This window comes from Lagenorhynchus albirostris, chromosome 1 (assembly GCF_949774975.1).
Source record: "Lagenorhynchus albirostris chromosome 1, mLagAlb1.1, whole genome shotgun sequence".
NCBI classification, from domain to species: domain Eukaryota; kingdom Metazoa; phylum Chordata; class Mammalia; order Artiodactyla; family Delphinidae; genus Lagenorhynchus; species Lagenorhynchus albirostris.
This window is the reverse complement of record NC_083095.1, coordinates 115,549,109-115,574,782: the sequence shown is the minus strand read 5'-3', so window position 1 is coordinate 115,574,782 and position 25,674 is coordinate 115,549,109. Positions and strand designations below refer to the sequence as shown.

At 38.0% G+C, this 25,674-nt stretch overlaps 1 long non-coding RNA gene across 1 annotated transcript in view; it reads left to right on the top strand.

The window, feature by feature from the left end:
* Positions 1-25,464, top strand: part of LOC132521240 (uncharacterized) — a 68,907-nt gene extending 43,443 nt beyond the window's left edge. Inside the window, exons 2-3 of the long non-coding RNA XR_009540776.1 lie at positions 14,526-14,601; positions 24,393-25,464. This is a non-coding gene — a long non-coding RNA (uncharacterized LOC132521240). The remainder of the gene's footprint in view (positions 1-14,525; positions 14,602-24,392) is intronic.
* Positions 25,465-25,674: the final 210 nt, after the last annotated feature.

The window sequence follows — 25,674 nt, the reverse complement described above, 5'->3', positions numbered from 1 at the left end:
ACTTCAGTGTCTGCATTTGTATTTATGTTTATAATCTTGCTGGTGTCAAGTATCACAGAGCCAGGCTTACTATGTAAATTATGCAATCAGGGCAGGTGAAAATTAATTGTTGTCATCATGTGCTTGTCCATATGAATGAATGTTTCTTAGTAGTTTGAATAGAGAAAAGTGGTGGGAGAACTGAATAATCACATGATACACAGTTCTATTTAAATTAAAAAGAACCCTATGTTTTAGCAACCAGCCCCATATTCACATTTTGAGTTGGCAGTAAGTTTCAAGAAAACAACACAACCATCCACATACTAATGTTTATTTCATTTTTTGAGTTTTTTTTAGCTTTTTAGTTTAATTTGAATTCATTTTATAAATTTCTTGTTTGCATACTTGTGTAAGAACTATAAGCATAAGAAATTTATATTTAGTTTTATATTTAAGTAAATATTATAATAAAAATAATTTCAGTCAACATTGAAAAAATTAAGAGAAATGCTTCCTTTAAAAGGCTTCTGTACATTACACAAATTTGTGCATGAGAGCTGAGCCATGGATTTAAGTGGGACTTCTCCAGAGGAAGTACAGAATGAGAAAGAAAGTGTGCTGAGAACAGAACCCTGAGAAGCAACAGTAATTGAGGAATGAATGGAGGGAAAGAGAAAAACTTAGAAACCCAATGTTAAGAGGAGAATAAGAAGCCCAAAGAGAAGAGAGTTCTTAAAAGGAGGGAATTGAAATGTCCTTAAAAGGCACTGAAAAAAATTTTTTTAAAAATTTAAAAATAATTTTAAAAAAGGCACTGATAGTCTTTTTCCAAATATTTTCAGTTGAATGATAGTATCAGAAGTCATATTTTTGAAAGTAAAGGAGTGAATAGGAGGCAAGAATGTAGGAACAGTGAGAGGAGACCTTTCTTAAAATAAGCTTGGTTATGATAAAAAGAAAAGAATGTTTCTGGAATGGGACATAAAGTCACTGTAAATGCAAGTCCCTGATCATGTTTATGTACTAAAAAGAAGGGGCTAATGGAGACAGGGTTCTCATATACATAAGAAAAAATAATTAACAGAAAAAGGCCTCAAAGGAGATGGGACTCAATGTGATACAGATAGCAAATGGCAGGTTTCCCCTTGAAACAGTAATGATAGTGTTACTTTGAGATGAGATATGAAGAAGTTTAAAAGTGGGACTAGAGTCATGCTTGGTGGCTTTTAATTTTCTCTGAAGTAAGGGCCAGAGTGATGGGGTGGGGGTGGTAGTATAAGGTTTATGAAGACACTGGTGAAGATTTGTAATAGCTATTATGAGATATGGGCAGGTATACTGAGATCTGGATTCTAGTTTTGGCTTCATCCCTTACTAGCTCTGTGAATTAGACAACTAATTTAACCTGTCTGAATATTTGTAGAATGAGAAATTGGACTAGATAAATTTTAAAGAGTTTTCTAGTCCCTAGATTATTTAATTTAGAAGTCGAGCACTAAATCCTTTATAATAAATAATCTGACACAAAAAATATTTTTTTCCCCTTTTAACAGTTACTTTGGGAGCAAAAAAACATAGGCTGTTTTAGACTACATGTAATTTGAAAGTCCACATGAAAAATTAAAAAGACAGGAAAGGAAGGGAAAAGGAATGAAAGACTTATTTTTTTCTCCTTTTCAGACACTCCAGTAATCCACCGCAGCCAAACAACACTCACGGAAAGATGCAGGAACTAGGATAAGAAAAAAAGGTGAAAGAAATTGTTGTCAGTATCTTTTTAGCCTCTAGCTCTTAGGAATTTGTAAATGAATTCCAGCTACGGTTAAGTTATGGTGAAATTCCAGTGAGGAACTGAGGAAAATGAGACAGCCTGGAGGAATTTCTTTTAACAGAATCCGCTCTGAAGACGTAGCTGCTGTGCATCTTTAAGGAAGGAGTGGCCCCAAATAAACAGGGGCTTTACAATGATTGAAAATGTAAATTTAAGCGTTCCCCCTCTGTGTTCTCAAGAATTTTGTTCACAATTAAACTTAAAAAATTAAATTTAATTTACAATTTGAAATATGAATCAAACAAAGTAACTTCCTGAAGATTATATCTGGCCTTGTAAAGAGAATTAAGACCACATTCATCAACCATGGGATACCTAATTCTTTATTTTTCCCATGAGAAAGTTCTTTACATAAAAAAACCCAAAGCAATCTGAGTTGTGCCTGAAATGCCAGAAAATCCAGGACTACATGGTTCACTGAGCAGCGTAGCCAGGAATACTCAGGAGCTGCTTTTATGGAGCTGTGTGCACCTACCCTAATCATTGCGTCCAGCTCTCGCCTAACAGCACCTCCGAGGAGGAGACCTCCAGCAAAATAAAGGGTTCCAATCCTGCCAACTCTTACACTGTTTATCTTTTTACACTTCTGCTTCTCTCACCAGAATGTGAATTCCTGGAGGGCAGAGAAATTGTCTAATTCATCTTTTTATCCCTAGGGCCTATAACACTCACTTGTACATAGCAATTTTCTACTCTATGCTTACCAGATAAATGGATGATGTAAATCTATGATTCAGTGTTCTGAATAATTAAAGGCAAAGTATATATAATAATTTTCAAACATTCTTAAGGTATGGGCAATAGTAGTTCTTTTCAGTTGTTTTAACACAAAAACAAATGGTATCTGGCATCTTTGAAAATTAAGGAGAATATGTAAACATATATATATATATATATATATATATATTCCTGAGTACATGTATGAGCATATGTTGTTTTCATTATTTCCACACATCTCTTGCCAAGCAAACTTTTCTAAAACACCATCTTTATTTTGTTATTCCCCTTATTAAGACCCATGATGGCTTGTAGTTGCATAATGTATTGGTTTGGAACCCTAGGACAATCTAATGAAAAGCAGAGTTTTCAATTAAGTCCAAGATTTCTTCAGCATTGTGTAACAGAAATTATATAGAATTATGTTATGTGGGCATAATTATTAATCAGTACTTATTTGACTGCAAGGGACAGAAATTCAACTCAAATTAGTTTAAGAGAAAAAAAAGGAAGGAAGGAAGGAAGGAAGACGATATTTCTTTGAGTAAATGGGAAGTCCAGGAGATTCCATCTAGCTATAGGCATGGCTGTTTCCAGAGGCTCAAACAATGTTGTCAGGACTCTCTCTACCTCTCAGTTTCACTTATTTCTTTTTTGGATTCATTCTTCAATAGGATTTCTCCTTTATGAGGGCAACATGGCCTCCGGCTGCCTCAGGTTCACATTCTTCAAGTTTAGCAATCTCCAAAGTAGGAGAAATCTCAATCAACTCCAGAGGAAAAGTTATGGGGAGGACTCTGCTTGGACTGAACTGAGTCATGCATCCATTTCTCAATCAATTACTCTGGTGAAAGAATGGACTACTTTGACTGGCTAAATCTGGATCACATGTCCTAACCTTGTGGCCAAGGGAAGGTGGAGTCCCATGATGGCCATTTTCCTTCAAGATCACTTGGAACGGGGTAGGGCAGTTGTCCAAAGGAAAATGTGTGGCTACTACCAGATGGAAAATGTATGGACAAAAGTAGCTGAACAGTCCACTACACCAGGGCTGAGATGTAGCTTGTATGTACAGGTCAGGTGAAGCAGCTGGCATCCATCCCAATAGCTTAACGGTCTGTTCTAAATGGCTGGTGTACATGCTGTACCATTGTTAACTATTTTGAATATCATCCCTGCATGACAGCATTCCACCACTTATGAGTTAAAAATAACATATGTAATGCAATATGAGCACTGTTGAACACATAAAGTGATTTATCTTTATGGAACAAAAATTACTTTGCACTTAAAATGATTTTTGGCAGGGTAATTTTCAGAGCTTGATCAGCTTTGGAGCAGGGAAAGAGAATTGGTGAAACCAAGTGAATGCTCTTTGTTTCTTCTTAAGAAAAATATAAATAACCTGTATATATATTACTTCATGAAGTATTTATGTCATATTATCACGCTCCCCAATATCTAAAAGTGGTTTGACTTTCTGATAGTAAGATTGAATACTTTTGTCAGTAGTGAGCTTAGGGAAACGTGCACCGAAGCAAAGCTAAGTCCCAAGTCCCTAAGATGCCCTTCAAAAGCAGTCATCCATTTAATTTGATCTATTAAACAAACTTAGCAGTTGGGATGCCCACACAGTGAGGAAGGATGCTTAGAGATGGAATTCTGTGTTTAATTGGAATCTTCTGTCCTTTATTAGACAACCATAAGCTTCCAATTATACACACCATCTTCATTTCAAATATGGATTTATAAAACCTTATGAATTTTCATTCTTAGCAACAGATTAGGAATAAAAACAAGCTCCTGCCATGAACAGATATAAGGGGTTTTCTTTTCTCTTTCTTCCCTTTTTTTTGCTATATCCCAAAAGGTCATTGATAATTGACCAAATGGCCACTGTGTATCCAGAGCTGTGTTAGCTCCTTGGAGCTATTAAAAGGAATTTTGAAAAATAATCCCTGTCCTTGAAGAATTTAGGTAACACGTCTCAGGAGAAAAAATTAACATGCCCAGAGCAACCAGGTAACACTTAAATGGCCACTTTGCTGTTTCCACTAATGATGTAATGACTTCCATTTCAGTCTGTTGAAATTTTACCCATTCTTCAAGGTCTGTCTCTAGAACTTTCCTTCATTTAGCTTTACTTGATTGCTTCAGTGTAAGGTGGGGCTCACATTTCATTGAACCACCCACCCTAACTCTTGACACTTAAAATGTCTTCAGCACTTCGTCATCTACAGCAGTGGTCCCCAACCTTTTTGGCACCAGGGACCGGTTTCACGGAAGGTAATTTTTCCACGGACAGGGGGCTGGTTCAGGCAGTAATGTGGGTGATGGGTCGTGGCAGATGAAGCTTCGCTCGCTTGCCTGCCACTCACCTCCCACTGTGTGGCCAGGTTCCTAACAGGCCTCGGACCACTACTGGTCCTCTGCCCAGGGGTTGGGGACGCCTGATCTACAGGATGCAGTCCAGCCTCCAGAGCCTGGTGAAGAGCCCCTGACTACCTCTCTTGCCTTATCTCCCCTTTCTCTTCTGTTTGTACTCTGCTTTGAAAGCAAACCAAATCCCGATACCAAACCCAAACCTGGTTTAGTTAAACAAAACAAAACGAAAGTTACCAACTACTGTGAATTTCCATATCCTATCTTCTCTAGAATAGCCCTTTCCTGCCTTTTCCCCAGATTTAGATCAGACAAACTCCCTCTCATCCATTAACCTAACCTCAGCTATTAGTCTCTTAATGAGATCTCTTCTTTTTCCATCCTCTAGGTTGTGCTGTCTTTTGTACCTATTATCTTTTGTACCTATTGTTAAGAGTCTGGGTAGTAGTGATTTGCTGTAATGTCTGCATTCCCCTTCTAGACTCTTAGCACTTTGAGGGCAGCCAGTGCCTTACTTATTTTGGAATCCTGAGTGCCTAGTAAGAGTGCCTGGCATTCAGCATGTTGTCCATAAAATTGTACTGAAATGAATTGGATTGCATTGAACTAAGAGGGAGTGTAGAGAAGACTTGGGGTAGCTGAAGATCTTAGGGTTTATAAAACCTGGGTTTTACGTCAGTGTTGAAAAAGGGGAAAAAGCCTTAGAGAAGGGGGAAATGATAGGAGCAATACTCCAGAGGTGAGAATGAGCCTGGCAAAAGATGGGGACTGTAAATGGTCATATCTTGCTGGAACGGAGGCTGTAGAGTGGGGAGTGTTGGGAAATAAGGTCAGAAAGGCCAGGCGGGGCCATGTTATGGAAGACTTTGAATGTCAATCAGAGGAGGTGAAACATGATGCAATAAATGCTGCAATTCAAGAAAAGAAAAATTTAGAAATATCCCAAGTATCTGTGTACAAAATGAGCTTATCACTTCTGCATGTCTCTGTTTTGGTACTTATCATATTGTTATTATTGGTATGTCACTGATCCCAACTCGCCTTGAGTCATCTGAACATAATAGACTGGTGGTTTGAAGCAGAGTATGATGCGTTGGGAGTCAGAAGCCCTGGGGTTGAATTTCTGCTCTGGCGCTCATTTGTTACCTGATATGGTGAAATCACTTTACTGCTCTAATCCCAAGTGTTCTTATCTGTAAGATGAAGGCAGAAGGCAGGTGACATGATTCATGAGGTCCCTTTGATCTCTAGGAGTCTATATGTAGCAAGATAAGTAATTCGTAGCTAATTTATTAATCGATCTCTGCCTCTTGTTTTTTGTTTATTTACCTGTCTTCTGGGTATCAGAGTTGCTTCATTAGACTGGTTTCTGACAATCTCACAATCTGCTCTGCTGAGACCAGTCTCTGAGGTCTTGACCATCTTGTCACACCTAGAAAGCCCTTCCTAACCCCCCACCCCTCCTTAAAAACCCAGCTCCAGTCCAATATCTTTCTTAAAGCTTTTCCTAACTTATCCAGGTCTCTGATACTTACAACACCCTTGCTTTTGGTGTTTAAACATATTTTGTCTTGAGTTATTCTTTATTTGTTTTATATTGACTTTTCTCTGTCCAATTAGTTTGTAAACTTCTTAAAATAAAGAACTATTACATGCAACATTTGTTAATCTCCCCTACCCAGCTCCACCTCAGGACAAAGCTAGGCACAAAATAGTCATTTAATAATGTTCTTGAATATTGAACTGAGTAACATACAGGAATATTACTAAAAATAGAAAAACCAGACCATCAAAAAGACATCTGTAGGGCTTGGAATTGAAGTAATGTAGCATATCAATGATTTTGTAGATGGTATTTTGTACCCAGCAAAAGACTGTTTTAAGACAGGGTGAACTGTGAAGTTTCTTGTCTGTAGGCTTGTCTTGAATTAAAGAGTGGGTGATACTAGGGCCTAGAGATATTCCAGCCAACTCAAGGAAAAGAGAAAACAGAGAACTGTTTACTGAGTGACTTTGCTGTTGGACATGTCCCAACTGTAGCTTGAGAACATCAGGCAGAGTTACCACCCTGCTGCCACAGCCTCTGCCAACTTGGATAAGAAGCAGTGAAGTTGACCTGTCTTTTGGCTCTGAAACAAGGCAAGGGAGCGTACCAGCAGGCATGGGAAGGAAGAAGTTGTGAAATGAAAGACATGAAAAAGAGATGACTGACTGTGATCCTCTTTCCTCTTTTCCCCTATTACCCTGAGTCTCTCTCCTGCTTCCTTGACACCTGTAAAGTGGTATAAACCAGATCCTTGCACTTTATACCAGCTGGGGTGTGGAACCCTAGGGGTCTAGCTTGGGGCAAGGGAAGGCAGTGTAAATCAGTTGTTTCAGGTTGTTTTGTTTCCTAAAGTGGTCCTATGCGAAAAGGTTTGAAAATCACTACTTAGGTGATTAGCCTTCCAACAACCCAATGCTTTTAAAACTCAGTGCAGGACTTCCCTTGTGGCGCAGTTGTTGAGAGTCCACCTGCCGATGCAGGGGACACGGGCTCGTGCCCCGGTCCGGGAAGATCCCACATGCCGCGGAGCATCTAGGCCCGTGAGCCATGGCCGCTGAGCCTGCGCGTCCAGAGCCTGTGCTCCGCAACGGGAGAGGCTACAACAGTGAGAGGCCCGCGTACAGAAAAAAAACAAAAAAAACAAAACTCAGTGCAGAATATAAGAGGAAAGATCACTGTTTGAAGTAGTTGAGTTCTAGATCTGGCAGTGTCAGGGCTCTCTTGATTGTAAATTAGCTCATGGAAATAAAACACCTGAGCTTAGGAACTCCAAATCCTGATTTTGCTCTCATATTGCCTCAGGCTGTCTCTGGTAGGAAAGTCTAGAACTGTGGATTCGTTGTGCATCAGCCCCATTCCCCACTTTTCCAAATGCCCCAAAGCTGTTAGTGTTTATAACAGACGAAGTCAGCATTGTGTTGATTTGTCTTACCGTGTGTGGAAAATGTAGGAATAACTCCCATGTATCATCAACTGTTTAGTCGGCACTCAGTTCCTTAGCAGGGGAAATGGTAAGATTTATTAGGGAAAGTATCCGTCATCCCATATAAATAGATGCACAGTTAAAGCAGATGCAGAAGGCAGGGTGTATATTTCTGTGTGACTGATCATAAGGAACTTATTATCAAGAACTCTTTGGAAAAATCAGTCATTTGGGAAGATGGCAAACATAAGGTACACTTACATTTTTATGCAAAATAGTCCTCAAAACAGTAATTTTGACTTTAAGTGCGTTATTGGGGTAGGAATCATTGTAATTAAAAATTTTTTTTGCTTTAATTTTTTACTTTTGAGAAAATATGCAAGTGATAAAAGCAGCCCAATAGTAGAAAAAGGTACATAAAGTAGGTCTCTTTCCCACTGCGAATCCCAGTCCCCAGTCTCCTCCCCTCATAGACCATCATTGTTGTCAATTTATTTGTATCATTCAGACACATTCAAGCTGATCCTCCCCTTTAGCTTTTATACACATGGCAATCCACTCTCCATATTCTTCTGCAGCTTACTTTTTTCCTTAACAATATACCCTGGAAATCATTTCTTATCAGACTGCATATATGGGCCAGGCTCATTGCTTCTAACAGATTTAACTGATGTTGACATCTTGCCATAATGGTTTTAGGGGTTTTGGTTTTGTTTCAACATTACAGATATACTTTAACCATACCCTCACTGCCCAGGTCCCTGTTGTTCCCTGCCCAAAGGTAATCACTATACTGAAATTAGCATGTATCCTTTCTGCCTGATTTTTATGTATTTAGTGCATATGTATTTAGTATTTCATTGTGTGACTCTGGCACCATTTATTTATCCTCAATTGTGTTTTTGAAAGCTTAGTTTGTTTCCATTTTTTTACTGTTAAAAACAATGCTACAGGTTAACATTCTATTTCATGTCTCCTTGGGCACATGTATGCAAATTTTTTAGGATATTCCCACAAGTCAAATTGCTAGGTCATAGGGTATGTGCTTACCAACTTCATTTGATACTGTAACATTGCTCTCCAACACAGTTTTTAACAATACAGCATTCACACCAGCCATGTTTAAAGGTACTCCCTTCTTTTTTTCCATATTCTTACCAACACTTGGGCTTCTCAGACTTCTAAAATATTGCCAGTCTAAGGGTGAAATAGTACCTCATTATGGTTTCAATTTGTATTTGTTACTGAGAGTATCTTGTCTTATTTTTTTTTGGCTATTTAGCTCCCTCTAATAATTAACTATTGAAACCTTTGACAATTATTCTACCGCAGTACTTGTTTTTCCTTATTGATTGATAGGGATCTTTTTATATTCTGGATACTAGTACCCAGTAATATGAATTATAAATAACTTCTTCCAGTCTGTGGCTTGAATTTTTTACTGTTTATGCTATCTTTTGTCTAATGGAATTTTTATATTTTAATGTATTCAAATTCTCGTTGTTGTTTGTGCTTTTGGTGTTTTAAGAAACACGAAGAAATGTAATGAAGACATTCTCCTATACTTTCTTTTTAACTTTTATCATTTCCCCCATACATTTAAGTTTTTAATCCATGTGGGATATATTTTTGTTCTGACATGAAGTGGAGATTTATATTTTTTCCCCTTTATATGTACTGGCTATGGCCAGTTGTCTTAGCACCATTTATCTAATGGTCACGGCTCCCTGCTGACATGTACAGCTATCTCTGTCCCATACCAAGTTTCCATATATGTGTAGGTCAGTATCAACTTATTTTGTTCCTTTGACCTATTTTTATATCCTTGTTCCAATATCACACTGCTTAAATAGTTATAGCCTTCTAATTAGCCTCGTAGGGCAAGACTCCAGTCCTTAGTTTTCTTTTTCAAAACTGTCTTTGTTAGTTTTGTCTCTTTAATCTTCCACATGAACTTTAGGGTAGGATTATTAAATTCCTTGAAAAGTCTTGTTGGGTTTCCGATTGGAGCTGTAGTGATTCATAGATCCATTATAAACTCACGGGGGGAACTATTGGAGCTACACAGTTATATCTTTCAATCCCTATATGTCTCATAATTTATCCAGTACATCTTTTATGTAATGTTTTGTAATGTTTCCCAAATAGGTCTTGCATGTATTCTATTAGATTTTTGCCTAGGTATCTACTATAAATTAGCGATTATATATATGTGTGTGTGTGTGTGTGTGTGTGTGTGTGTGTGTGTGTATATATAAATTTTTTTTTCTCTTACACCCTGAACATGGATCCAGAATGCTGAATTCTCTTATTTGTTTGAATTATTTGCCCACAAATTCTCTTGCAGTTTTCTATGTAAATAATCCTATAGTCTGCAAATAAGGACAATTAGTTTCTGCCATTGGGGTGTAAATAGAAGTCATATACACAAATTCCAGTCATATCCCTAAAGGGGAAACATAACCACTTTCCCCTTCTCTCCTTCCTGCCACCTGGAATGCAGATGTGATGACTAGAATTGGAGCAATCATATTGGACTTGAAGCAATCTTAAGGAATAAAGATCACACAAAACATAACAAAATGATAGTAAGAACTTGGCTCTGGACTACCCAACCAGTCTTTTACATGTAAGGGAAATAAAAAAATTTAGATAGTTCAGAGTTTTCTGCCACTCAAACCCAGTCCAATCTTACAACACTATCAGGATAATGAGTGATAAATTCCCAGTTTGCCAGTAGTTTTTATTTTTTTCATAAATTGTGTTTTTATAAATTGCTGATCTATATTAAAGAGATGAATTATATTGATAGATTTTTAATGTTCAGCCATCCTTGGGATTCTGTCATGATATGTTCTTAGAGTTTGCAGAGGTCCAAACATTTTATTTCTTACTCTTCCCAAGGTTTTAATATGAAAAAAATTTAAACATACAGAAAAGTTGATCTGTACAGTGAACACCCATATATCCACTACCCAGGTTCTACAATTAACATTTTATTATGTTATATTTGCTTTGTGTCTTATCTATTATGATACGTTTTAAAGGCTTTGCTTAATTCATTTAACTAATATTTTCAAGTATTTATTTACATGTGTTCAATGGTGAGGATAGCCAGTATTTTCTTTTCTTATGCTGTCTTTGTCCAGTTTGGGTATCAAGAATATACTTATCGGGCTTCCCTGGTGGCGCAGTGGTTGAGAGTCCGCCTGCCAATGCAGAGGATACGGGTTCGTGCCCCGGTCCGGGAAGATCCCACATGCCGCGGAGCTGCTGGGCCCGTGAGCCACGGCCACTGAGCCTGCATGTCTGGAGCCTGTGCTCCGCAACGCGAAAGGCCACAACAGGGAGAGGCCCGCATACCGCAAAAAAAAAAAAAAAAAAAAAAAATATATATATATATATATATATGCTTATCTCATAAAATGAAGTAAGGAGCTCTTCTATTTTTGTCTTCATTGAAAAAGTCTGACCAATACAGGAAATAATCTTTGAAGATTTGGTAAGACTCACCTCTTTGGGTAAGTACTTGGTTGGCATGGTGCTTTTTTAATGGGTATATATATATTTTTAAATTTTTGGCTGCGTTGGGTCTTTGTTGCTGCGTGCAGACTTTCTCTAGTTGTGGTGAGAGGGAGCTACTCCGTTGCGGTGCACCGGCTTCTCATTGCGGTGGCTTCTCTTGTTGCAGAGCACGGCTTCAGTAGTTGTGGCTCACGGGCTGTAGAGCGCAGGCTCAGCAGTTGTGGTACACGGGCTTAGTTGCTCCGCAGCATGTGGGATCTTCCCGGACCAGGGATCAAACCCGTGTTGCCTGTAGTGGCAGGCGGATACTTAACCACTGCGCCACCAGGGAAGTCCAGTAATGGGTATAATTTTTTTAAATTACAGATTCAATTCACTTAATGGTTATACGTAAATATATAGATAGACCTTTGTTTTTCAAGTCAGTTTTAGTGATTTATTTATTTCTAGAGAACTGTTTCATTAAATTGTCAATTTTTTTAGTCTAATGATATTCATTGTATTCTCTAGTGCTTTTAAAAACCTTGACTCTTTATAGTTATGTCATTTTCCTACATTCTTCTCTTTTTCTCTCAATCAATCTTACTAGGTTTGTCTATTTTATTAGTCTTCTGAAAGAACTAGGATCTATCGATTCCTCATTGATTTTTCCCCTTTCCATCTATTTCTCTTTTTTTGTTATTATTTCTTTCCTTCTACTTTCTCTGTTCTGATTGACCTTCCTCTATATGTTTCCTTCTCTTCTATTATATGCATTTGAAGCTCTAAATTTTCTTCTAAATACCATTTAAACTGCATACCACACATTTTAGTACTAGTGTTTTCGTTGTCTGAGCAGTACTAAACATTTGGTGATTTCTATTAGTTTTTCTCCCTTTATAATTATTCAGAAATTTCTAAAATGAATAGGGCAGTATAACTATTCTGTTGATTTCTAATTTTATTGCATTATTGTTAGAGAACATGTTTTATGTGATTGTGAGTCACTGATATTTGTTTGAAATTTTCTTTTTGACAAAGTTTTTTTCCAAAGGCAATTCAGTGGATAGTCTTTTCTTTTTTAATATATTTTTGTTGAAATATAGTTGATTTACAATGTTGTATTAGTTTCAGGTGTAAAATGATTCAGTTATATGTATATACAAATATATATATATAAAATATATATATATTCTTTTTTAGATTCTTTTCCATTATAGGTTATTACAAGATATTTAGTATAGTTCCCTGTGTTGTACAGTAGGTCCTGTTGGTTATCTATTTTATATATATTCGTGTGTATATTTTAATTCCAAACTCCTAATTTATCCCTCCCCCATCCTTTCCCCTTTGGTAATGACATAGTCAGTTTTTAAAAAATATTTCATGTGTGCTAGGATGAATATGTTTCTTGTAATTTGGAGTATGGGATTACTGACATAATTTATGTCTTCTACAAATATGATTATAGCTTTATACACGCATACATATATATATATTAGAGGTTCAAAATTACTATTTCTTTGATGTGAATTATTCTACTTATCCTTGTATTCTGTCTGCCTTAAAGTTTAAAAAATTTGATATCAATATTATACTAATTTAATTTTTATTAATATTTTCCTAGTACATTTTATCCATCTGTTTACATAATGACCTCTCTGTCATCATGTTTTAGGTGTGTCTCTTATATGCAGTACCAGGTTGAATTTTTAAAAATCCTTCTGAGAATCTCTGTCTTTTAGTAGGCAAGTTCAAAATATTAATATTTATATGTACTTTTGTTATTGACCTATTTGGACTTATTTCTACCATTCAAATTGTGTTTTCTATTTACCATTATCTAACTTAGATTCTTGTGTTTCTTCTCTAGTTTATATTAGGTTGATCTAGTTTTAAAAATTTATTCTCCCCTTTCCTCTCTCCTGAAAGTTTGCTATCTGTCTAAGGTTAGATTTAAAATTAAAAAGTGCCCTGTGAGAAATTAAAACCCCAGACTCTCATACTACTTTCCCAAGCTAGGGGGTTGGACTTCTCTACTTTTGTTTTCATGGCAGGGGTAGCTCTTCAAGGGTCTTTCTTAATCCAAGGATATCTCTTGGGTCCCCAGAGTCTGTCTCAGGGAGCTCAGGGTGATCCTTTATGCAGCTTCTGAACTTGAACCTTCAAGAAGGTGACCAAGAGCCTGGGCTGGGCACAGGGCCAGGCCTTCTCTGCCCAAAGCTGGGGGTAGGTATGAGAGACAAGAGTGCCTGAAGAAAACCCTGAACAAGAACTCTTTGGACCATCAAATGAATCAGAGGGTCAACTCAGACTGAACCCACTGTGCCTTTGTTATCTCTCTTTATTCCGTAGCCTCTTTTTTTCCTTTTGAGCCTAGCTATTTATTAAAAAATTATTTTCATTGCATATTAAGCAGCGTTTCCATGTGTAGGTACCAATCTGCTACACTCTAAAAAGCTGTGGGAGTTCATTGACTTATCTTACAGAATGTTTACAGGTTTCAAGTCTCATCTGCCACCTCAGATCTTGCTGTTTTTACTTTGCTTTCCTCAGTTCCTGCTTAGCCAGCCTACAAGTAGATTCTTTTTCTCTGTCTTGCCCCTTGGCATTGATGATTCATTTTGAAGTTCTGAGTGGCTATTGTTCTGGCCTTCCCTCATATCACCTGTCTCTCAGACTGAGGAGGTAAGCCTTCCCCCGTGCACAAGCTCCTGGATACCATGCTCTGTTTATGTCCACAGTCCAGGTAGGACAACTAGACGTACTTCACTGTGCTGAAGTTCCTGAGTGCACTGCCTTTCCCCTGTCCTCCAGCAGTTTCTGAAATGATGGCCCTGCAGATCTCGGCCTTCCTGGCTGGGCACGCTCCTGGCTTTGATGGAAACATACCCAACTGGAAGCAGCCGGCATGCCCAGGCCTTCCAGCAATGGGCTTTCCAGTGTAGCATGTGGAGACCCTTATTCTCTGTCCCTTCTTTTTGGCTAGGTGGCTCCCTCCAGCCACAGGCACTCCCCGGGCCGTTGTCTGAGTTAACATCTGAGGTTGGCCAGCACAGGCACAGCTGTGGGTCCTGGCATTGCCACTCATGAGGAAATTCCCCAGAGAGCCCACAGGCCTACCTTGATTTCTCTTTCAGGTGTGATTATCTTGGAACAAAGCCTGCTTCCTAGGTGTGAGCCTATGCAGTTACCCTGGGACCCACACTCAGAAAGGTCAGTACTTGGATTAATACTCTACTGTTAGTATGAAATTTTAAGTAAACTTGGAATAAAATTTCAAAATTTTGATTTTGCACTAGGCTCTGCAAACTATGTAGCCTCTCCTTGGTAGAAACAGAGAACATTACTGATCTTTGGAGAAGTGGGTGGGGCTTATTGACTAACCCAGCTTCTTAGGAGTCCAGGGCAACAACCAGTAGGAGTAATGGTTTTAAAATATTTTTTTAGATGTAGTGCTATATCCTGCAAAACTTATTCTTATGGGAAGCGTCCCTCTAAATAAAGCATTTTAGGGCTTTAGGAAAGTGAGAGGGTACAGTTCTAGAATAGCTGTCTGATAGAACTTTCTGCAGTGATGTTAATGTTCTGTATCTTTGCTGTCCAGTCTAGTGGCCAGTAGCCACATGTGGCTACTGAGAACTTGAGATGTGGCTAATATGACTGAGGACCTGAATTTCTAAATTTTAATTAATTTTAATTATTTTAAATTTAAAGTTAGATAGCCATATGGGACTACTGGCTACCATATTGGACGGTGTAGATCTAGAACAACAAAGTAACTTCTGACCTTTGGTGCTTTGATTATATTTTTGCATTGATTCTATATTAAGAATTAAAGTTAGGCTTTGTCCAGAAAGGATTTTCTAAATTCAGATTGAAGGCATATCTAGAACTAGATGGGGAAACTGAAATCAGTGTTTTTCATAAGTATGGAGAAGATATCCTTTCCACCTATGAAAGCTAGCCATGAGGCTCATTGCTGTAGTCTACAAGGGAGTTATTAAATGTACAAATGAATTGCCTAGAGACTGCCCCTTCCAGTTCTAAGAGACTATGGAAGAAATATGGAAGACAAAGAAGAGGCAAGGTTAGGGCCAGAGTCTTGGCAAGGAGTGATGGTGAGGAGGTGTGGTGGGAGGTGAGTTGATAGATGAGCTTGAGCCAGTCCTCCTGGGCCTGCATGACCTGGGTGTACGAGTGACCCAGCAAATCCCATGTGTTCTGATGAGACACAGAGGTCTTGAGAGCACAGAGGTGTGTCAGAGGGCTCTAGTTAAAACAAAGACACAGCTGCGTAGGACATTTGAGAAGGCCAGAGCTACAGATCTCAGAGCTAGATAGTACTTCATCTAAAAAACCACACCAGAAAACCTATACTTCAGTGGTCACCAGTCTAGAGAACAGAAAATCCAGCCTCTCACTATCCACCCATGAAGATCCAGATAATCCCACCTCTGCTGCCACTGGTCATCTAAACTCTTATAGACCCCAAAATATACAGACACAATCTTGAAGGAGAACAAAGAGATGGAGAGAAAATTAGAAAGTCAACATTTTCCCTAAAGAAACTAAAGAGAGTTAACATAAAGGGGTTGTCTGAACTATTGAACTGAACTAAGTTTAACTGAATGGGATAAATGTAGGGTTACTTTCCCTAGTTTTCTATGGATGAGCAGATGAGTTATGGAGAAATAAAGAGGCTGCATTTTCTTTGCACATCTAAGCGCACAGTGAATGAACTTGTGACCCCACTACAAATATGTTTGGCTTCCTGCTAAGCCAGTTTGAACAGCAGTCCTATTCATAAGCTTTAGCAGAGGTGGAATATGTGATAGGGGTTGGGGTGAGGTTGCTAACCTGTTGTATTGAGCCTGGGAGCCAGCATCATGACAGAATTGGCCACTTAACTCATACATTCTCTTTCTTCAAAGGCACTAGCCACCTCACATGGGAAGGTCATTTGCGGCTTATCTGGAAGGCAGTTTTTCTCTTATTACCTGCCTGGACACGGAGGAGGTTGTAGATACTCTAGCCTACTGGTCCAAGAGCTTTGAGATCAATGGGAGAGGGCCAGTCTGACAAATTATAGTGTCATTTTGCCTGTGCAGTGCCCTACTCATCTTCTTGTGCTGAATGAATCACATCTGGGATGAAGGAGGCCAGATCTACTTGGACAAAATCCTAATGAACTTATCTGGGTCTAACATCCCATCAATCCCTTGTCCATACAGTCCTCTGTGGGCTACAACACCACCTGCAGGCCAACTCTGAAAAGTACATGTCCAGAAAAATGGAAGAATTCTTGGACTGTATTCTGTAAAGCCAAGATATCTGCATTATGCTTCAAGTGTTTATGGTCCTAGAGTTAGAATCCCCATGGCTCAGCAAATATATTTAGCAATTCCTGGAATTTACTACAAAATTCATTACACCTTTCTTCTTCTTGGCTGTTGTAATAACTGACATTCTCCAAAGGAGAGGAGAGATTTTGTTTGTTTGTTTGTTTTGTTTTAATTTTGGTGCTCAGAGGCAGATGCCACCTTCCAATAAGCCTTGTTTAATTTTTCCAACTTTCCCCTAACCTACCTGACCTAGCCCAACCCACATGAATATCTCCAACCATACAGATGGGAGACATTAGACCCCAGGAGGACTCAAATTCAGCTCTGTGCCTCCACATCTTGAGTTTTCCTTCTTTGGAAAATTGGCTTTTGGGAAAATTCAATTACCTATCCTCCTTGGGAACAAAACTCATTTGTCAAAGAGGCTAGAGGGGCAAAGTTAGATTCAGAAACTCAGTTTGCACCAAAGTCACCTTTTTCAAGCACTTTGGGTTTACCATTTCACACCCTGTCCTGGAAGCCGTAGAACCATGAGGGAAGACTCATCACCAGTCTTGGAAATCATCTGGATGGGAATTCTAAGGACATCCAGTCCTAGCTAATAGATAATCAGGCATAGACAGGGCCCACACAATTGGATTTTTATTGTCTCTAAGTGTAAGAGGAATAAAATGGTTTAAATTTATATCCTGAGCTACTGGACTGTCTTGGTCCGTTCTAGCTACTCTAACAAAACACCACAGACTGGTATCTTATACAACAGAAATTTATTGCTCACAGTTCTAGACCCTGAAAGTATGAGATCATGGTGCCAGCACGGTCACCTTCTAGTGAGAGCCTCTTTCTGGTTCATAGCCAGTGCCTTCTCACTGTATCCTCATGTGGTAGAAGAGGTTAGGGATCTCTCTGGACCTCTTTTATAAAGGCACTAAACCCATTCATGAGCGTTCTGTCCTCAAGACCTAAATACCTCCTAACAGGCCACACCTGCTAATACCATCACCTTTGCGGTTTAGAACTTGACACATAAGATCAAGTTCTACTTTAAAATGTTCAACTTGAAATGCTTACTAGACAACTAATGGAAATGTCAGGTAGGTAACAGGATGTTTAAGTCTGGAGCTCAGGGGAAATGCCAGTGCTGAAGAATATGTAGCTCTGGGAGTTACTGACAAGGAAGTAGAAACGAAAGCCATGGACTGGATAAAGTCTCCTCTAAAATGAGTGAATGTATTTAAGAACAGAAGTGGCTTAAACAAATTTAAAAATTGGGAATAAGAGGAAGAAGCCAGTCAGGGATGTAGGAGGAAGACCGAGATGGTATGTTGACCGAGAAACCAAGTGGTTGACTGAGTCAAATGCTGCTGAGAGGTCAAGTGAGAGGAGGACTGGGGATTGTTCAGAGGATTTGGAGAGATGGAGCTCATTGGTGATCCTGAGAAGAATATCATCTGCGCTAGAGTTGTAGCAAAGAAAACATGACTGGAGAAGACTGAAAAGAGACTATGAAGTGAGGAAGTGGACACGTTGAGTATTGACAACTCATTTTAGAAAAGGTGATGCAAGGGTACCTGAGAAGCATGTGTGGGAGTTGGAGGAGGGCATAGATTTTAGGGAGGACAGATTTATTTTAAGATAGGAGATATTATAGCATGTTTATATGCTGATGGGAATGTCCTAATAGAAAGGGGAAATGTGGAAATGCTGGAGAGAGTGGATGATGGAAAGCCTTTGAATAGGTAAGAGGGGATCCAGGGCTTAAGTTGTGAGTCTAAGAGGACCTACACTACAGGACAGTTCTTCTGTCATAAGAGGAGAAAAGGCAAAAATTAGTAAATGTGTTGATGGGAAACTGTCACAGCTGTCTTCTGGTTGCTCCTACTTTGTTAGTAAAAGTAGAGATGATGTCTGTTTCCACCAGTTCCCACTAGCCCAGCTTACTCAGACCCTGCTCTCAACCACAGATCGCCATCAATTTACCATGACAACTGAGTTGGAAGAATCCACTTATCACTCACAGACACAGAAAACAAACTTATGGTTACCTAAGGGGAAAGGGGGTTGGGGGGAGGGGTAAATTAGGAAACTGGGATTAACATATACACACTATTATATATAAAATAGATAACCAACAAGGACCTACTTTTAGCATAGGAAACTATACCCCATCTTATGTAATAACCTATAAGAGAAAAGAATCTGAAAAGAACATTTTATACATATATATATACATACATATATACATATATATACATATATATATAAACTGAATCACTGTGCTGTACACCTGATACATGATATTGTAAATCAACTATACTTCAATAAAAAATTAAAAAAAAAGAAGAACCCACTTATCTTATGAAAGATTCTGGATTCCCATCAGTGTCACAGCCAGCTCTGGTATTTTGTCCATTAGAAAGGATACCAATTAGACAAGCAAATACATAAAATTAGTCCATTTGAACTCAGAATCCACCTGAGCATGTTAAGGCTTTTCAGCTCCCCAAACTGGACAATACAACCTAGTGGAGTGTGAGGTGGAGGAGGAATAAGCCATGGTCAAAACGTTCACCACTGACAGGCTGAGGTTGCTGGCACCCTATAAAAAATCAAGAAAACAACCTTAAATGTTTTAAGTGCCTAACTTGCTTGTTGTCGGTGGTTTTCCCAGTTTGTCCTCATATTTGGATACTTTGGAATTAAGTGTTTTTTAATTCAGCCTCTCCCTAAGTTGCTTCCTCTTGAATCTCCACCTCTTTATCTCCAGTGAGCCTCAGCCATATCCTAGGCTCCCAGCTACCGTATCTCCTCCCTGCCTGGTCCCTGCTTCTTAGGGAGGAAGGTCCTTACACAAATGTGAGAACATGTAAAATAGATTTTAAAAGGATTAACTAATGTCACCATAAGCTGTCACTGATTAATCAAAGCAGCAGCAGCAATAGCAGAGCTTTCTGAGCAAGATTTTGCCATTTAATCTTTTTCATCCATCTTTAGCTCTGAAGGAGAAAAAAAAAAAAAAAGAAGCTGTCTAAAAGAACAACACATTCTCCCCTGTGAAAATGAGTGAAAGTACAGATGAATTAGGATTTAGAGAAGATGAGGCTAAGGAAGGTTGCTTCCCCATGGAAGACCACACACACACACAGACACACAGAGACACAGACACACACACACACACACACACGCTTTGGTCACTACTACACATAGCAACTTAGCAACTACATTTATTGCAGCTTACAGATGAATGAATAGCAAATTTAAATGTCTTTTTGGCCAGTAAGAATTTTGTAGCAAAATAAAGAGGCCTATTAATATAAAAAAGAAAACATGCACAATTGTGCACAAATATCTTAATTTTGTCATCGAACTTTCTTCAGCCACACATTTGTGGAGAGGTGATTGGGCCTTGTAGTTGAATTAAAATATCTAAGTAAACGTACTTCTAACTAAATAAGAGTCAGGATGAATATTTATTTTCCTACATGATATGTGACTTTTTTTTTTTAAACAACTCTTAAATTGAAAGCCAGATATCTAGTTCGTCTTATGCAATGACTCAGAATGATTTGGGAACTTCTTGTTTGGAAGTACCTTCAGAGTTTTTTACAAGTAGGGTGACCAAACATCTCAGTTTGTCCAGGACTGATTCTTAAGATTCTGAGTATACTCTCTGAGGCTGGGTTAGAGTCCCAGGATTCTTTGGTTGAAAGGTATCTGTTTGAGCAAGCATCTTCCTGGGTGGAAGTCTTTTTACATCTTGTTGACTAGGGATATAGTCCCTGACCCTTGAATGGGAAATTCCTGGCTCTTTTGGAGGCCTCTAGCCTAAAAACTGGGTTAAAGTCCCAGGTTTCTTTGTTTACACGTTACCATTAGTTAAGAATACAGGAACCTCTCAGTAGACTGAAACCACCTTCTCATACCGCTGCTGACTGTAAGCTCCACCACTATGGCACTAACTCTGTCCATTTCCTTTCTTGTTGGAATGATTTTACTAAGGATAATTTGGAACTTCAATGACCTCCCCAAACTGGTTCCTTTAAGACCTCTCCCTTACAATTGCTTCTGTTCCTCCTTCCTTCTTTTACTACCTTCAATCTTCCCTTCAGCTACCTTGAATCCTTTGATGACTGCCTTCCCTCCCTCCTCCATCTCTCCGTCCACTCCTGCAAGATTGCCTTCCCCCTTCAGCCCCCCATTTTCATACAGTCACTTGAACTTTAGGTCCCCTGTCTCCCACTGGGGACTCTCAAGAGACTCAGGGACCCTCAAAAAGAAACTACATATCAGGGTAAAAGAATATCTCATAAGCCTCTTCCACAAATATTGGTAAAAAGCATTAGCCCTCATATTGAGCAGGTAAGCTTAACTTGTTCCATCTGTAAGAAATACAATTGGGATAAAAATATAAAGTGGAGCAAAGACAAGAGCCAACTATTTTATATAAACCACTGAGTTTTATATTACTAAGTTTACCTGACTCATGGCTAAAATTTTAGAAGGAAAGCTCTAAGGTCTGTATTTGCATCTGTCTGTATGTTTATGTATGCATGTTTGTATATGTATGTTTTATATATATATATATGTGATATTTTTCTATTTCTAGATGGTATTACCAAAGTAATTTATAAAATCACATAAAAGAGCTCTATTCTGATTGGCTTAGAGATAAGTAAGTGATTATATAAATTAAATATTTCTAAAATTCCCAGAAATATAGAAACTAACCCAAATGCTTTTCAAGTTTATGCAATTTGGAAAAATCTTAGATAAATAAGACTAGTTTAATATCATTGGTTTAATAAGAACAGCTATGTCTTCTGAGTTATCAACATTAAGTTTAACAACAGTATATATTTTGCATTTAGCTCTTTTTAGGTATGTTTGCTTTTGTGATTTTTTTTGATACTTGTCTAACATGCACGTACTGTGAAAATAGTTAACAGGGAAATAGCTTGAGATGATGTCCTGCTTTGTTTAATGTTATAACGTATGTCCCTAAAAATAGTTTCCAAAATCTTTGTGGTAACTTGCAACCTTAGAGTTGTACTAAGTTAAGTAATAGATATTCTTTGAATATCTATATCACTTTCTAAGTGAGGAGAAACTACTAAACCTTAAATTACTAAGCACAAGTTTATCTACTTTTGGCTTCTTATTTTTGTATGGTACAGAGAGACTAAATATATTTAAGTTTGTTAATAAACATCTTTTTGACACGTTGAAAAATTGTATTATCAGGAAACATATACCTATAAAAATTAGATGGTATATTCATAAAATTTGCTAGTCTGCTGCAGAATGCTGGTATAAGACACAATTCACAATTGTTTACTTTGTATTTTCTTTGTTTAAAAAAGGCTACTGATTGTTAAAAATTATAATCAATGTATGTAAATGAAACTACTAGAAACAATAAGGGTCAAGGGAAACAACTTTGTATGAAAAGTAGGCAAGGAAAGTAGATTGTATTTTTGATAAGGAAAAGTATTCAAGGTATGTAGGATAGGTGTTTGTTACTGGAATAAGATAGTAATTATGCCCTAAAGTGAAAGAGGAAAATATAGGACAAAAACTGAATGGATATTAAAAAGTTGTAGAAGGTTTGCAGGAAAGGAATTTTGGAAAAGGAATCTTATCTCATGTGGTCAAAGTTGGTTAAGACTGGATAGATTTATTTATAGGGTTTTTTTAAAAAAAAACAAAACGAACTTTAGTATCAAAAGTACACTGATGCATAGCTAGAATTTGGTTTTCTCTCTGTTGAAATAACGAAGTTTTTTTTTTTTGATTTTTGGTCGCTCTTAAGAAGAGATTGTAAAAGGTTTTTCTTTACCTTTTAAGTAATCCCCCTAGGAAACAGAGATATGGTGTCTTATCAGAATAATTAACTATGCTTTATGTTAACCTTTATCGTGTCCTTAATTATTTAAGAGAACCAAATCTTCTTACTTTTAAAAGAGCTAACTCTTTTTTTAAAAAAAATAGTCCTGTTATCTCCTCTATTTACTTTTGAATTCTTTTATCATCATTTTGGTTAAATAGGTAGCTAAGTAACCATAACCTGGGATTGTATTTAGCCAAATATTCAAACCTTTTGACATTTTGGACAATTTTGCCTTCTCAGAATCAAATCCTAAGTGAAAGTTTGATTTTGAACTGACCCTGAGATTTCTCAGATGGCTTTTGGAAAATCTGAAAGGATTTTTTTCTTTCATCTTGTAAAAAGAGAGATGCCAAAAAGCAATTTGTTTTATTTGATTTGTTCTGTTGCACGAAAAGCATTGTCAAATAAGAGATGCTTTAACCTTCTCTAGGTTATATTTGCATGGATAAAATGTTGTTAATGTAAGTATTTAAGATATTGCATGAAATTTGTCAATACCCTCACTGTCTATGATATGTTCTGGTATAATGTTATCAGTCATAATTCCAGTTATTATGTTTTATGCCATAGAAATACCAAATTCCCTTGTCAATTGCATCATTTTTGTAGTGAACTGTTATCAGAGCTTTAACCACGGCCATTTTAAGTTTTTGTCAGCAACAGATAGTTTTTGTTTTACTCTGATTCTTCTCTGAAAGCATTGGCAATTGGCTATAGGCCAGAGTGCCTCATCTTCAGCAAGAAGGGATTGTCTCTGAGACCCATGGAAAGGACTGGCTATGACAGGTCTCTGAGATACAGGCTTTTGATGGCATTGTTTAAATAACTTTGAGACCATCCCATTCAACTAAGAAAGGATTTCCAGAACTCAAGTAAAGAATCTGATGGGTGCATAAAACTGCTAACCCAAGACCAAGCAGAATGAGAACTGATTGCATGAGACTGAATGAACTGATGGAGGATGATTATAGCCTTTGTTTGGAATATTGCTGCTGGATTTAAGGAACCTCTTTCCCTTTTCTCTTAAGTTATCACTCACAACAATTTAGAAGATAATACTTTTATAAACAGAAGTGAAACATTTATCTTTTTCCCTGCCTGATCCCTCCAGACTTCAGAAACTCTTATTGAGAATTCTCATTTTAATGGCAATATAATTATTTGCCTAAGTTCAGTAAGAGTCTTTCCTCCTTGAACAGAATTTACTTGGAAACATTGGTTATATAACAAAGGCTTTTACTGGAATGTCATATTTGAGAATATTGTACCTAGAATCATATACAAACAGATAATTTTAAGGAACTCAGGCTGACTTTATGGAGCCAATGCTTACAAAGCTCTTTTGAGAAAACTGGGCTGGTAGCTAGTTTGCAGGGTTCCAAGCCTTACAGATGAATAAGGAAGGTTGCTTCCTGGCAAGCCCAGGAAGCTTAGGATATTTTGGGGACCTAGAGAAAAGAGAAGTTTACCCAAATCTATAGGTTCTACAGGTAATACCCGGTGGCAAGTTCTTGGCTTGGCTTCCTACCCTTGAAAGGCTTTTAAAAATCTAATTTGAGATTACTTTTGAAGAGTTCCAGCAAAGCAAACTTTCAAAGGTCTTTGTGGTCAATTACTGTTGTTGCTGCACTTATGTAAATAATAGACCAAATCTAATGAGACCAGACTTAAGAATAATGAAAAAAAGCATGGGTGTAAAGAGAAATTTTATGTCAGTGGAAAACTATAGCATACCCTTGTGGGTTCTGACTCTAGTCCTGTTCATTATCTTTCAGGTTTTGTTATCTACTTGTAAATTGGACTGAATCCTGCCACCTTGCACATTTTGTCAGTCCTTACCAAATTCTAGATTCTTATAGTTTCCTCCAGTCTCTGGCTGCAACTCTTCAAATTAACGTTTCCAACTGTTCTCCCACTTTCCCAACTTGGTGTCACTGAGAACCAAAAACCTGTTTGCCCAGTTCCTTACTGGAACTCTAGGTTGTCTCGCAAGCTGAAATTGGATGACAGGCAACCTTCATGCCTGGAGCTGCTGCTGTGTAGGCCACTCAGGAAGTTTACTGAAAGTTCCACATCTTCCATGCTCTGCTCTGGGAAATAATCATGACTGTGACACTGATTTCTGTGCCATCACCAAAGATATTCAAACTGGAAACCAGGAAGTTTGTCAGGTTGCCACTATTGTTCTCACTATACCATCTAAAGACGCTTCAAGCCCAACGTTTAGAAATCTTCTCAACTGGCTTCCCTCTGGACTCAGAAACTGGTTTTATAGTTTGTTCCAACCTTTAAATCTTTGCTTTTCTTTTTATTTTCATAGAAATTCCCCTTATTAAATGCCTGATGATTTACACTATCCAGCAAATATACTCTACTACCAAGTCCCAACAGATGGTTCAGTTTGTTCTTAATGAACAAAAGGAGACTGAACGAGTAATGGACTTATATTGTTCAGAGAAAAAAGAAAATTGTTTCTTCTTTCCCTGAACAGGAAGAGGGGCTGACAAACTCTCAGGCCATCGTCACAGCCTTGTCTTGTCTTTGCCATGTGTAGTCCAGTTTTAACAAGAATGCTGCTGAATAAGTTTAGTCAAGGTCCCCCCCACTCTTACTATCTGATCCCTCTCAATACATGGTCAGGTCCCTCACCCCTCACATTTGATGTATGAGTCCTTCACCTGCCTTTTGCAGGAAACCCATGAAAAAGTCATCCCTTTATTCTTGATGTCTCCTCTTAGTAATTTTCAATCCACTGACCCCCTCACTTTGCTCGTTGACTGTAATTTGCCACTTGTCCTGTTGTATTGGGAGTTGAGCCCTGTCTCTCTCTCCTGTTGCAATAGAGTCAGCTCCTAGTACAATAGTCTTGAATAAAGTCTTCTTTGCTGTTTTAACATGTGTCAAAATAATTTTTTTCTTTAACAGACACATCAGGCAAAAGGGGTTTCTTAAATCAGTAAATAAGCCACGAGAAACATTAGAATCAGCATCTCCTCTTTACAGGTCATTTTGTCCTATCTCCCACCCAGTTTTGGAATCCCTCAAACCTCAACTTGT